General features: G+C 33.6%; 1 non-coding gene across 1 annotated transcript; it reads right to left on the reverse strand.

The window, feature by feature from the left end:
- Positions 1 to 11,451: 11,451 nt before the first annotated feature.
- Positions 11,452 to 11,524, reverse strand: Trnaa-agc (transfer RNA alanine (anticodon AGC)). Its single transcript has one exon. It is a non-coding gene; the product is annotated as a tRNA-Ala (tRNA).
- Between the last annotated feature and the right edge of the window lie 2,021 nt (positions 11,525 to 13,545).

Genomic DNA, 13,545 nt, shown 5'->3' on the forward strand with positions numbered 1-13,545 from the left:
TTTCTTTTTAGTCTTTCGGGAGTGGTGTGTTTTGTGATGTTATTGGGTGAGGATCAGAAGGCTAATGTGTTGAATTTGTGCCGCCTGGAATTCCTAATAATTGGTTTATGTTCTTCGCGTTTCTGTTAAAATGAATGTTACACACTGATATTGCTTTCTCAATTAAACAAATCTGCTACTATGTTGCTTGGTTGAGTTCTACTTTGCGAGGCTGCATTTACAGAAACTTCTGTGAATGCAATATAGACGTTCTTTTTAAGGTAAACTTGATTGGTAATTGTTTTCTTTACACAATATCGGCACTATATCAACGCTTTCGCATGAAGTTGTAGTGTTAACAATTGTTTGATGTGTTACTGTTTTACCTACTGCTTCTTTTCATACATTCCAAATTAAATTACCAATGATATCATGGTTTATACAGGAAGTTGCGACTATGGTACGGTACATATATTTCGTCAAAAAGACCGACTCTATTTCATGTTTAAGACACTTAATTAATCAATTATAACACACGCAACGCTATAAAAGATCCGAGAATTGGCAGCTTGTTTAAACTTTTGACTCTACTCTCTCTCTCATCATAAGGAGATGAAAATACGTGTCCCCATGGTTTACTCAATTTAAAGCGAAGTTACAAATTGAATAGGCGATATTGCTTGTATGCTAAACAAGTAATTGAATTCTGTCGGCGTTTTATATACATTGTATATCCTACATGAAAGACAAAATGTTACGTTTACATAGAGAAAGAGTTCCAAAAAGTTTTTTTTTTAATTCCATATCATTTATACACACTCAAATTCCTTTGTAACGACAAGTATATGATTGTATGTATATATACATATATGTACCATCCTCCAGAAAATTATACATGTAATATCCTAATTCAGTGATATATGAAGCCTTTTGTCAAATGCATGAAACACAAGATAGTCGGAATAACATCGCATTTGTATATAAGAAACTACATTTATGTAACCTGATATGATGATTTCTAACATGTATCAAAACGTACACAACTATTTGGATTCTAACTACGCATACAATTCGCATTTTACAGTGCTATATATTCAGCTCAATCCATTTTCGGGCCATATGCTGTTACAATTTACTCCCATGTTTATTCAAAGCGTTGCATTGAACAATGATTTTTTTGATATTTTATTTTCTTATCTTTAACGGAATTTAGGGAAGAATGCATAAACTAGTAGAAACAAATGTATTCTAAGAGCTTGCAAACATTTTATGAATAGAATTAAAGGCACTGAGCTCCAGATTTGGCTAAATATAATTCTTTTTTTTTTAAATTGAAGTTTGGTCATATTATGAAAATTAGAATATGAGTCTTTGTTTCTAAAATATTTTAAAAAAATCCAAATCAAGAAAAAATGATGACCGCGTCGGGAATTGAACCCCGGACCGCCGCGGCAATAAAGACATTTCCCGTCGTCGTAACCAATATAGCTAAAGCGGAATTAGTTATTTTGAACCTCTAAATATAGTGATTCATAATCGAGACAGTTTACCTGGAGTAAAGGGTTACAAACGCTTTTCGATTTTCATCGTAAAAAGTAGTAAAAACAGCAAATTCTCATGTGTTTCCGTAACATATAGTTTGTCAGTTATGAAGTTGAAAAGCCTTCTTAAGAAATATAGACGATCTGGAGGCCAGTCCCTTTAAACAATAACAAAATGCAGAGATTTCATTACTTGATCCAGTGTTACGGTCGTAACTTTTCTATGACGACACATCATTATGACGTCATACTTTATATCATCCTTAATCATAATGGGTAAATTTGCTCGAAGAAAATGTGTTTAAGGTCACGAACATATTAAGTTATATAGGTCAGTAGATTTACGTTTTTTGTCATAACTATGTTTTTGAAATGTTATTTACTATCGTTTGGCACTGGAAAAATCCGTATCTAATGAAACAGAAGCAGAACCACTTATTTTACAATCGTCGAGTGTGCGTAAAATATACCGGCCAATGATGTTGTATCGATGATCCATATATAGGCTTGTATAGCAAGTAATGCGGAACATGTTGAAATATTGCGTGTTTTATATACAGTTTGTATCATTAATTAGTAATGCGGTATTAACTAATGCGCATTAATTAGACTACTTGCTAAAATGTTCATAAAATATTTCATACTTCTAACTTTGGTATCGTAGAAAGACGTGAGACTTAATAAGTTAAATGCATTTTGAATAGGTGTATTTGCATTTTACAATACTCTTCTTGTAATGTAGGGTGAAATGCCTTGACTGGAAATCAATACATTATACCAACAATTAATGATAATCGGAACTCTGAAAGGATGAGCCTATAAACATGACATTCATATCTGTCAAAATGACATATCATTTTCAGGCTACTGTCAGAATTCTCTTAAATGAAAATTTATCTCATGACAGCTACATGACGTTCGTTCTTGTTAAGTAGCCAATAACATAGTTAAAAGCTGAAAAGAATGAAAGGGTATCTGGTTAAAATATTTTTTGACATTTTTGTTGGCATATTCGATTTGAATTACCTACAGATAACTTGTACCTGCCACAAAATTTACATGGTAAGTGGGGCATAACGTTAATGTCCTATATGATAGTATTTTTTGTCTAATTTTGAATAAAAATCATTTACTGATAAAACAAAAAAAAAAAAAAATCGACATCAATCAAATTCATTAAACGTTTCAAAGAAATACTTATAAAACATTAAGACATTAAGCAAAGCAAGGTTTATCGATTATTTCCTTTTTTTTTGTGCATGTTTATTTATTTTTTGTTTATTCTCGGATCATCTTTATAGCCTGTCAATTTCGTTTTCCGCTTGACTAGTTTATTGTATATTATGTTCAACCTTTTGATCGTCTGAGACATCAGTTTTGGCGTTGTGATAACTTTTCCTTTTCACGTAAGGTGCGCTTATAAAATATACATATTGCTTCATGCAGATATCATTTATATAGTATAGGTTATTTTATTACAGTATATTTAGAAATTATATCTGGTTTTCATGGTTATTGCAAACACAATATTTAATGGCCAATTTTCTCTGATTTCATTTTATAATTTTCCTTTCTATACTTTTGAACAATGATATACTTGTAACTAGTAAACAGTCAAGAAGTTATTAATAAAATCTGTAAGAAGATCCTTTGGAAGCATAGAATGCAACCAAGCAAAATAATAGCAGAATCGATTTGAATCTGTTCATGAGAGGTAATGGAAAGTGCAACACCTCTCACGACCCCTAGCACCTAAATTAAAAATGACAATTTTAGCCTTGTTTTACTTATATACGCGTTATTTCAAATGCAAAATGTTCTCATATTTTTTGTTAATTAAACAGATTTTTTTTTCAATAGAATTTATTACTGGTAATGACTTTACCTACATTTTCCATCGTCAACAGAGAGGCATGCAAAGGGCAGAAATTTTTATTTTAATAAATAAATTATTGCAGCAATAAGAAATACATAGTTTGAACATAAACTACTATAATGATATTTGGAAGAAGATATTAAGATATGATAAAAAATATTACAAAGGGTTTCAGAAAGGATTATCTTAATAACGTTCTCCTAAAAACGTTTGAATTTTACCTCTTTCGATTACATTTTATTGACCATTTGTTTCCTAAAAAATTTGTAACAATGTATGTGTTGGATAGAATACTAGTAAGTTTTCATGTACTGTGTCAGAAATTGTATTTGGAATTCTGTTTCAAAAATAGATTATGTCTATAACGAATGAAATCTCCACATATCGTTCAAAGCCACTTATTTTTAATAATGATATATTGATGATAAGGTTACATTTATATAGCAACCTAGTGTCACAAACTGACATACGGGCCTCAACGTATCTGTAATATAAATGCAGGTATTGCATCATCTTTTCGTAAATTTTTGAGTTATTGAGGTAAATGGCAGATTTTACGCATAAAATACTTCTCATGTTGTTTTTGTATTTGTAAAATTTATGTTTTTATCCCAAAAACCACTATAACGAGCCTTAAATTGTCAATTTTCCTTTCGCGCCAGACTAGTCTGAGCTCACGGCTATGTCGTGATTCTCGTGCAAAATCCAATTTTTGCGGGACATAACGATACAAATTGACTTGTTCAGATATGCTTATCGCACACCACATTACAGTCCTGATGACACTATGTCACTTTCTATTCTTGGTAGAAATTAAATTTTTGCCCGATCCAGGTAAGACTTTTGTTTGTTAAATTTTTGTATGATTTTTTGAATTACGATTTGATTTAGTAAATTTTTGTTGAATCTACAGAATTTTGTAAAACGTTTACTTTTTGGCAAGAGATTGGCTCGTTTCGATATGTAAGGCTAATTTATTAAGTTTTTCTTATTTTTGTAAATTATTTATTTCGAAAGAGGAATCTCAAATGTTTCATTTGTACAAGTTGTATAATTTGTATTGGAAATTGTGTAACGTGTTAATTAGAAAGTAGTTTTTGCATAAATCGTGTTTGTCAATCTTTCCGTTGTAAATTATGGAACGCCAGTACTGCATTGTATTGTAATGTATAAATGTAAGTTTTGACAAGTATAGTACCGTGTATTTAATATGTAATTGCAGTTTAAAATTATCGTGTGCCAGTATATTGCATATCTATAAATTGTCCGTTTTGTTAGTCGATAATACGTTCATGCCAGCTATTGTGTTACGTTTAATTTGCATTGCATTTTTTTTAATTTGTGGTTGTCAATAATAGCTGCAGTTAATCATTTTGTTACTTATAATTTTTCATCATAATCTTTTCATATATTTATCATACTTTAGCTTCAGACTAGTAAGTAATTAATTTGAGAATTGATGGAAGTAATAAGTGATGTATTATATTCACGTGACGTATGAACTTAGTAGCACGTAAATTTTGGGAGCCTGCGGAGGTATGGTGTACCCAAAGTTGCAGTTTTTGTGCTTTTATTTATATTTGCTATGGTGCTTACCATATGTTATATATTTCAGCTTCTTCCACCAGACGACATTTCCATGGTAATGTCACGATCAGGAAGTCTTATACCCGTTGTTTACTTTACTCAATTACAAAATGCTCAAAAGTAAAATCAATCTGACTGAATCAAATATAATTGAGTCGTTCAAATTTTCTACGATCAAATGTTCAAATAAGGAGAGTATCAAAATCTGTTAAAAACTTTAAATTTTAGCGATTATTTCGTTTGATCAATTTAGAGTATTTACAGCCTAACAAGTGTCATTCAGTCGAAGCTCACTGCAATTCTAATGGGTTATAATGATCCCTGATATAGAGTATTCCATCTTTTTTAATCACATTTCATCTATGTATTTTATCAGACTTTGCCAACACAGTTTTGAATACAAACAATTATGTATGCGTTCCCAATGAACATCAATGTAAGACTAGTGGTCTGCATGTCCGTTTGTGTACATATTCCTCCCCACAGCCATGTACAATCAGGCCTCTTTATTTAAAGGAGCTTTCCATTGGTGGTACGCAATGGTATGAATATCGAATGACCTGTTGCAATATAACTATTCGCTGTTACAAAATGAAAATAGATATCAACGGATTTTGGAATTAGTGAGCTTGACCGTCGCCAATGCTGCTCTTCAGCTCATTAAGTATAGAAACGTTTTAATGCTTAAAGGTTTGAGGTTTGTTTTCTCAATTCAATGATGAGAGTTCAGTGTTTGTCAGCCACTCTTGTAGTTTGTATCCTAAACTTTATGCATTTATCCTTGTGTAGAGAGTGGGAAGTACATGTATTTATTACGATTTTATACTTAATATTCTTTTGTAACGAAATGCAAGTTTGTAGGGGATTAGTATGTTGTCTTGTATGTTAAGTATTATTCATAACGAAAGTCACGCACTATGCCGTGAAACATTCTGTCAGAAAAGCAAAACAAATGAGAAAACTTTTGATGACAAGCAACTCTCATGGGATATTTATCATTGGGTATAACATACATTCATTAATGTCGAAATTTCCCATCTAGCAGTTCCGGACAATTATAGTCCGGATGTTCATATCAAGATGAACATTAGAGTATCGACGACGTGATTGTATGAATTTATTCTTACTTCATTTCAAAAGATAAATGGAAAATGAAAAAAATGTCATATCCTTTCAAAAATATATTATACATCGAAATGAGCACAATAAATGGATTATGATATTATAGAAGAATTGTACAGTTAATTCTTGTGTTGTTAATCAAGATGATCACTATTTGATTTTTTTACATATCTTTAATTAGTATTGATTTACCATATATTCATTCATGTTCATAAAAATAACTTAAAGGATTTCTCTCTCTCTCTGTCTCTCTCTGTCTCTCTCTCTGTCCTGGGTTTTTTCTCTCGCTATGTCCCTCTGGTCAGATCGCTCTGTGTCTGTACTAGTAGAGGATGCATTTGGCGCCCTTGGTGGCTCCCTTTGCGCTATGTAAAGTGCCTTTGAACGTGTTTATCATGAAAAGGGTGGTATATAAATCTGGTATAAGATAATAATAATATTCTAACGAATTCATTCAATTAAAATTTCTAAAACACAAACATTTACCACAGACACTTGGGGGTCAGCACCCCTCCCCCTCCCATGCCGCCCCTGACAACCTTCAGTCAATATATTTTTGTTTTTTAAAACAAACTGAGCACATGTCTTGATCATCCAACGACTTCTGTTACCATTTCAACATGTTTGAAAAATTCCCATACTCTATCAATGCTCAAAAAAACTAAAGACAACTTACTTCGCAATGTAAACACGATTTTCTTGTCCAAGGAATAGGAGAATAGATCCCAGCTTGATGTTGCGCAGTCAAATTTACTACGCAGAGCCGGGACACAGACGATATCGTTAGCGGTTAAAATAAAAATACTTAGAAAGTCAACAGCCGCGCTGGTCGAGATATTACAGACGCTGAATTCGAAAGAACTTTTTCAGGCAGGGCCACGGGTTCGCTCCGCGCTTCGGGCATTCTTTTTTTCTTTTTCTAATATAATATTTTCATTTTCTTTTTAAACAATATATTCTCAAGATATAAAAAAAAATACCTAAAAAAAGGAAAAAACAAAAGATAGCCCATAGCGCGGAGCGAACCCGCGGCCCTGCTCAAAAGTAAACTAACAGAACCAGCGTCTCGGCCACCGCGGTAGTTGACGTCATGGGCGAGTATTTTTATTTTAACCACTAACGATATTGTCTGTGTCCCGGCTCTGTGTAGTAAATTTGACACCAAGCTGGGATCTATTCTCCTATTCCTTGGACAAGCTACTTTGTGTTGAAAACGCTCGGAGTAAGTTGTCTTTAGTTTTTCTGAGCATTGATAGCATATGGGAGGTTTTTTAAACATATTGAAATGGTAACAGAAGTTGTTGTATGATCGAGACATGTGCTCAGTTTGATTTAAAAAGCGAAAATGTATTGACTGAAGGTTGGCAGGGGCGGCATGGGAGGGGAGGGGTGCTGACCCCCAAGTGTCTGTGACATTTACTAGACTCAGTTGGTGTCTTTTGTTGGCCCATTTTTTTAAACACAGTATAGTTTATACACATAAATATGCTATTTCATGTTTTCACACAGTGCATGCTTTGAAGTAATTGATCATATTTTAAAACATGCAATTCAGACAAAATGTGTCTTTAGCCTGAATCTACATTTGATCTCGTAAATCTATCCATTTTATAATAAATTCAAAGAACTCACATTTTTCGTTAAAATCAGTGTCGAAAGGGTGTTTCGTCTTTTGTGCGGGTCACAAAATAAAAAAAAGACAAGTGTACATTCCACAGACTCAAGTCTATAGACAAATGTCTTCCTTCTATTTATCAATTCGATAATTATATATCATTGTCTTGATATATTCTGTGAAATACGTGACCTCTTTTGACAGGTTCATAAAAAATGATAAGAAATGTCAGTAGCTTCGAACGGCATTTTCATCATAACAATTCACTTTGATACACAAGTTCAAAGGCCAAACTAGACTGATAACCAAGTCAAAAGTCGAGCGCTCAGTGCCATGTAAACGCATCATTCTATGACAGTTTGTTTAGCATTTGCCAATTTCTTGTCAATGGTCTTTAGCAGCCTTTGCTTGGTACTTCATATGTTTTAAAACGTCTAAAGAATCTTCAAAGTGATTTGATCATTATTTCGATATTACAGATAATAAGGGTAACAGTTCTTTGAACAAAAAGAACAGTTCTCAACTTCAGTTGCGATATTTAATTATTATTACGTCCATACTCAATTCCAATGAAACCGTTTTCATTCTGTCAAACATAAGACGCACTTTGCATCAAGCTATGAGGTTACATAATTATAAACAATATTTTCATTTCATTAAATACCTAACACAAATAGAATTAAATGTAGAAGCTATCACTAATCAGTGTGAACATAATATCCCTTGATGTATTCCTGGTGTTTTCATTTCACAAGAGAATGTTTAATACTATACGCAAATCTGCTGGGTAATACTTCAAATTGTTATATTCTAATGAAACAATAACATTTGCTGACGAATCTAAGTTTTAACTATCTTTTGTCTGCACTTTCTGTATGAGCGTGCTGCAAAATCAGCAATTTGGCATTTTGGATAAACAAAAATTAGCTTTTGAGGATTGGGAAATCTCTTTGGATAAGAATCGTATTATAAATATTATTCATATCTATGAACATTCTCGTTTTTGTTGGAATGTACTTAACACTATCGCTACGGTGGAGTGTTCGGCGTTTGGAGATGAAATACCCTTTCAAATCTGTTTACAGCATAGATAAGATGTGTTTTTGTTTAAGTCTTAGAGGTGCACATGGTATTGCACACTTTTGTAGGGATGTTTTAAGCTAATGCTGTAATTGCCTTCATCATTTACTTCGATATACTTGTTCAAAATGCAATTACAGAAATAGCAAAACCCTGTCTTGGTCATGCTCATAATTTATCATAAATAATAACGAATACATATGAGACACCCAGTGGTTCTTTCTAACTTTTAATGTATTTCAATCGAGGCCAAATCAATATCATTGCAGTTATGGGGAAAACGATTTCATGACTTTGACCTCAGTATACTGTATACAAAAGATTAAAACAATGTACAGTGTTACCAGATAAGACATTTTCACTTAGGAAGACACGTGATGCAAGTCTCAAGGTTTGAACTGGTTTGGTCAGCATTGTTCTCTCGGCTTTCCATACGTTTACGGTTCCTTGGAGTTTTATTTATGGATCCTTAAACTATCATACAATGTGTTGCTGTGTTTATGTTGTGTGTAAGGTCTACTTCTGACGGAGGGTAATTGTGTTTACGCTGTCTTTTACTGAAGGCGCAACGTGGCTTTAAAAATGAGATTGTTCTCCATTTAACAAGTTGAAGCTCCCCAACCTGATGTTCAATGACGATTCCTACTGTGTTCCCTGTTTATGTCTTTTTGTGTTTATTACTTATGTGTTGTTGTAGAAGTATCCATGCGTGTTTAAATATGAACCAATCGGTGTGTACCTACATGTATATACATTTATACGTACCTCTGTTTCAATCCGGTATGCTGAATGGACTGCTGTGTTCTTTGAGGTAGTTTTTTTCTATCGGACGTTTGTCCTTCTTCGTTAGAGTCTGTTTGAAATGTACATGATAGTTAAACAATATGCAAAAGAAATCATTCAAATATGTCTCGATTTGATTACCAATTAAACAAAAAAAAAAAAACAAGCTCTGTATATTCTGTAAGAAACAACGGTTGACGCACGGACCAGTAAGAGAGCATTATGACGTCGAATTGCCGGATAAATAAAGCCTAGCATATTTTTTTATAAAAATATTTCAACAAACATATAAGGATGAAAACAATCAAGAACGTCTTGAGGTTTGTTTTCTAATTTACAATGGTTCATCAATCAGATGCTTAGATATTAAAATACTCGGGCTAACGCCCTTGTGGTTCAATTCTTGTGCATCTGAATTCTGAACCGTGATAAATTCGACGACAAACCACTGAAGGTTTTTATTATTTGTTAAATATTTTTAAGTATACACGCTCCAAGTTTCCTTACTTCAAATACATTCACCTGCGTTTAACACAAGTCAAAATACACATATTTCACCAACGTAACATTTTCAAGAAAATCTGCCACTATATGTATGTACATTTGAAGTTATAAACCATTGTCTTGGTATTGTTTAACATATTGGAAGTAGGTAGCGTGGCAAAACGATCTAAGGCGCTCGTTTTAGGCACCAGTCTCTTCGGGTGGGGTCGCGTGGGGGTCCAACACCGTCCTTCGCCTAAACTGTTCACATTAGTATTTGGTAGTTTGAAGCAGCTAGATGGGCTGGCATTCGGGTTAATAACAAATCATTAAGTGTCAGTGAAATGCTATTTTTTTCGATGTTATAAAATTAAAATAATACACCGGATTTTACAACAGGTCTAACTACTGTACTTTTGTTCTTCAGCGATTGTTGTAATAACGGAGTTAATATACTGGCGATTTTCTATTTTTCAGGATAGAGGAAGACTCCAGTTGCCATCTGTCAGACAGGTTTGTTGCACCAGGTTGTAATTAATGACATTCCTTTAGCCAACTAGATGAAAGAATTTTACATCCCAAGAAAATGCCTCTGTACATGCTATACCCTACTCCTAAGTATTCTATAAGAACCATGTTCATGAACGGGAAAGTGCACTAACCCATTTCAATAATGTATCTTCCATCGTGCTCCAGTCACAATATGGAATGACCACATTGTCTCCATATTGCAGAGATACTCCACATATTTTTTGCTTTCGTCAACGTTACAGAAAAATCTTGCGTGAACTTCCCTAATGAACATCCTGACTAGAGGTCATAGCAGTGTGCACATGTTAGGCGAAATGTAAACAAACAAAAACAGAATGCAAACTATCACAGTTTTACAGAAAAACTCGAAACGATGAATGAAATTCATCTTAGATATAATTTTGAATTTGAAGTCATACATTGGTATATACATCTGTTCTGTTTATTTAATTCATTTTGCACAGTTATGCTGCATATACACATTTTAGCGTACACGTGTAGTTAAACGATGACTGACATACATTTTCACATCAGCCTGTCAGAATGGTTTCTCTAAGATAAGAAATATTGAAGAAATGTGACCGGTACACAATGGAAGATAAATTACCACTTGTTTAATATCTACAGTAAACACTTACCGAACTGTGTGTTTTAGATATGAAATGCGCGATTGAAATGGGTTAGTATATTTTCCCGTTCATGACTATGGTTCTTATAAAATACCTAGGGGTAGGGTTTAACATCTACAGAGGCATTTTCTTTCTGGTCTGGGGCCAGTGAATAAAATATAAAACATATTGTTTTGCATTTCATGTACCTATATATTTATATGAAATAAAAAAAAATATCTAACTTGGAGAATCCGGGTATCGATCCCGGTACCTCTCACATGCTAAGCGAGCGCTCTACCACTTGAGCTAATTCCCCGACGCACGAGTAATAGAACCAATAGTTCATTTATTACGCATATTACTTTACTACAAATACAAGTTATATTCTTTATCTGACTGATGTATGAAGTTGGTAGCGCGGCCGAGCGGTCTAAGGCGCTGGTTTAAGGCACTAGTCTCTTCGGAGGCGGGGGTTCGAATCCCACCGCTGCCATTTCTTTTTAGTTTTGTTTCGGGATTGGTGTGTGTTGTGATGTTATTGGGTGAGGATCAGAACGCTAATGTATTATATTTGTGTCTCCTGGCAGTAGTCGAAAGAAATTCCTGATTACTGGTACATGTTTTTCGCGTTTCTGTAAAGTGAATACTGTAAACACACTGTATCTGTTAAAATGTCCACAACATGGAATGACCATTATATCTGGTAATGTGCGGAAAGTAGGATTTTTTTGTACATCCACAACGTTTACTAAAACAAACATCAACACAGATTCGTGAATTATCGTTTAAAACAGAATTCTAAAAAATGCGCTGGTCAATGCGGGGTCGAGGCAATGACCTCCACGATATTAGCACGACGCTTACAACTACGCTAACTGGCCAGGTTCTGCATAATGTGATTGAGAAACTTAATGTATAAGATGATAGATGCATAACATGTATGTAGAAATGGTGTCTCAAGGCTGTCTATTGCTTTCTGTTGAAATTACATCTGGTATTGCTTTCTCAATTAAACAAGTCTGTTACTACATTGCTTGGTTGAGTTCTACCTGCGAGACTGCAGTTAAACAAACTTCTGTTTATGCAATATAGACGTTCTTTTTAGGAAACAATATCAGCACTATATCAACGCTTTCGCATAAAGTTGTAGTGTTTACAGATTTTTGTTTTGTTACTGTTTTAACAACTGTCAATTCGTTACAGTATCTGCTTCTTTTCATACTGACGGATGGGTTTTAATTCTCTACATTCAAAATTAAATTACCAATGACATTATGGTCTACAGGAAGAATACGACTACGGTACGCAACATATATTTCGTCAAGACTGACCGACTCTATTCTTACAATAATCTTGTTTAAGACACTTAATTATTCAATTATATCACACGCAATCCGAGAATTGGCAGCTTTTTTAACTTTTGACTCCACTCTCTCTCTCTCAGCATAAGGAGATGAAATACGTTTATCCCTATGGTTTACTCAATTTAAGGCGAAGTTACAAATTGAATAGGCGATTGCGTGTATGCTAAACAAGTAAATTAGTTTTGTCGACATGCGTTTTATATACATGTATATCCTAATGCTAGGTTTACATCAGGGAAAGAGTTCCAACATTTGTTTTTTAATTTCCTAACATTTATACACACTATAAATCCTTTGTATGACGATACTGTTATTGTATACATAGGGCCATTTCTAACCCGACACTTTTTAATGTTTTCGAATATGGTTCAACGTAATTGTTTGGAACTATGAATAATGTTTTTTGGCTACACAAGCTGTGCTGAAATTACAAAATATTTCAACGGAGGCGATCCAGTAGTTTTGCGCATGATTTCAACACTAAACGAGGAAATGTTGGTAAGCAAAATATCGATTTTTATTTTCATTTAGTTATTTAATTCTAGAATTCTATTCACCCTGTAAAACATAATTTAGTTATTTAAGAAATAATAAGTTTCCAAGCGTGGTTATATTTTCTGGTCCTTCGGGATCATTGATTTCAACTCATTTAGATTTGAAGATTGAATACTGCTTAAGCCGGTGCTAGGGGGCGTGGGCAGTGTTGCTTTTTCCATTACTGCCAATGAACAGAAACAATCAAACCGAGTCTGCAATTTTCACTATTTGTCTTGTTCTCGGTGCTTCCGAGGGATCTACTTTCCAGATTTTATCGTAGAAATACCCGTGTTTTGAGTTCTTATGTGTAAGAATTACCTAAAGATAACTTTTACCTGCTACATATCTTACGTGGCAAGCGAAGAATAACGTTAAAGTATTTTTTTGTCTAATTTTGAATAAAAATATTTTACTTGCAAAACAAAACATTATTACA

This window comes from Mercenaria mercenaria, chromosome 14 (assembly GCF_021730395.1).
Source record: "Mercenaria mercenaria strain notata chromosome 14, MADL_Memer_1, whole genome shotgun sequence".
Taxonomy (NCBI): Eukaryota; Metazoa; Mollusca; class Bivalvia; order Venerida; family Veneridae; genus Mercenaria; species Mercenaria mercenaria.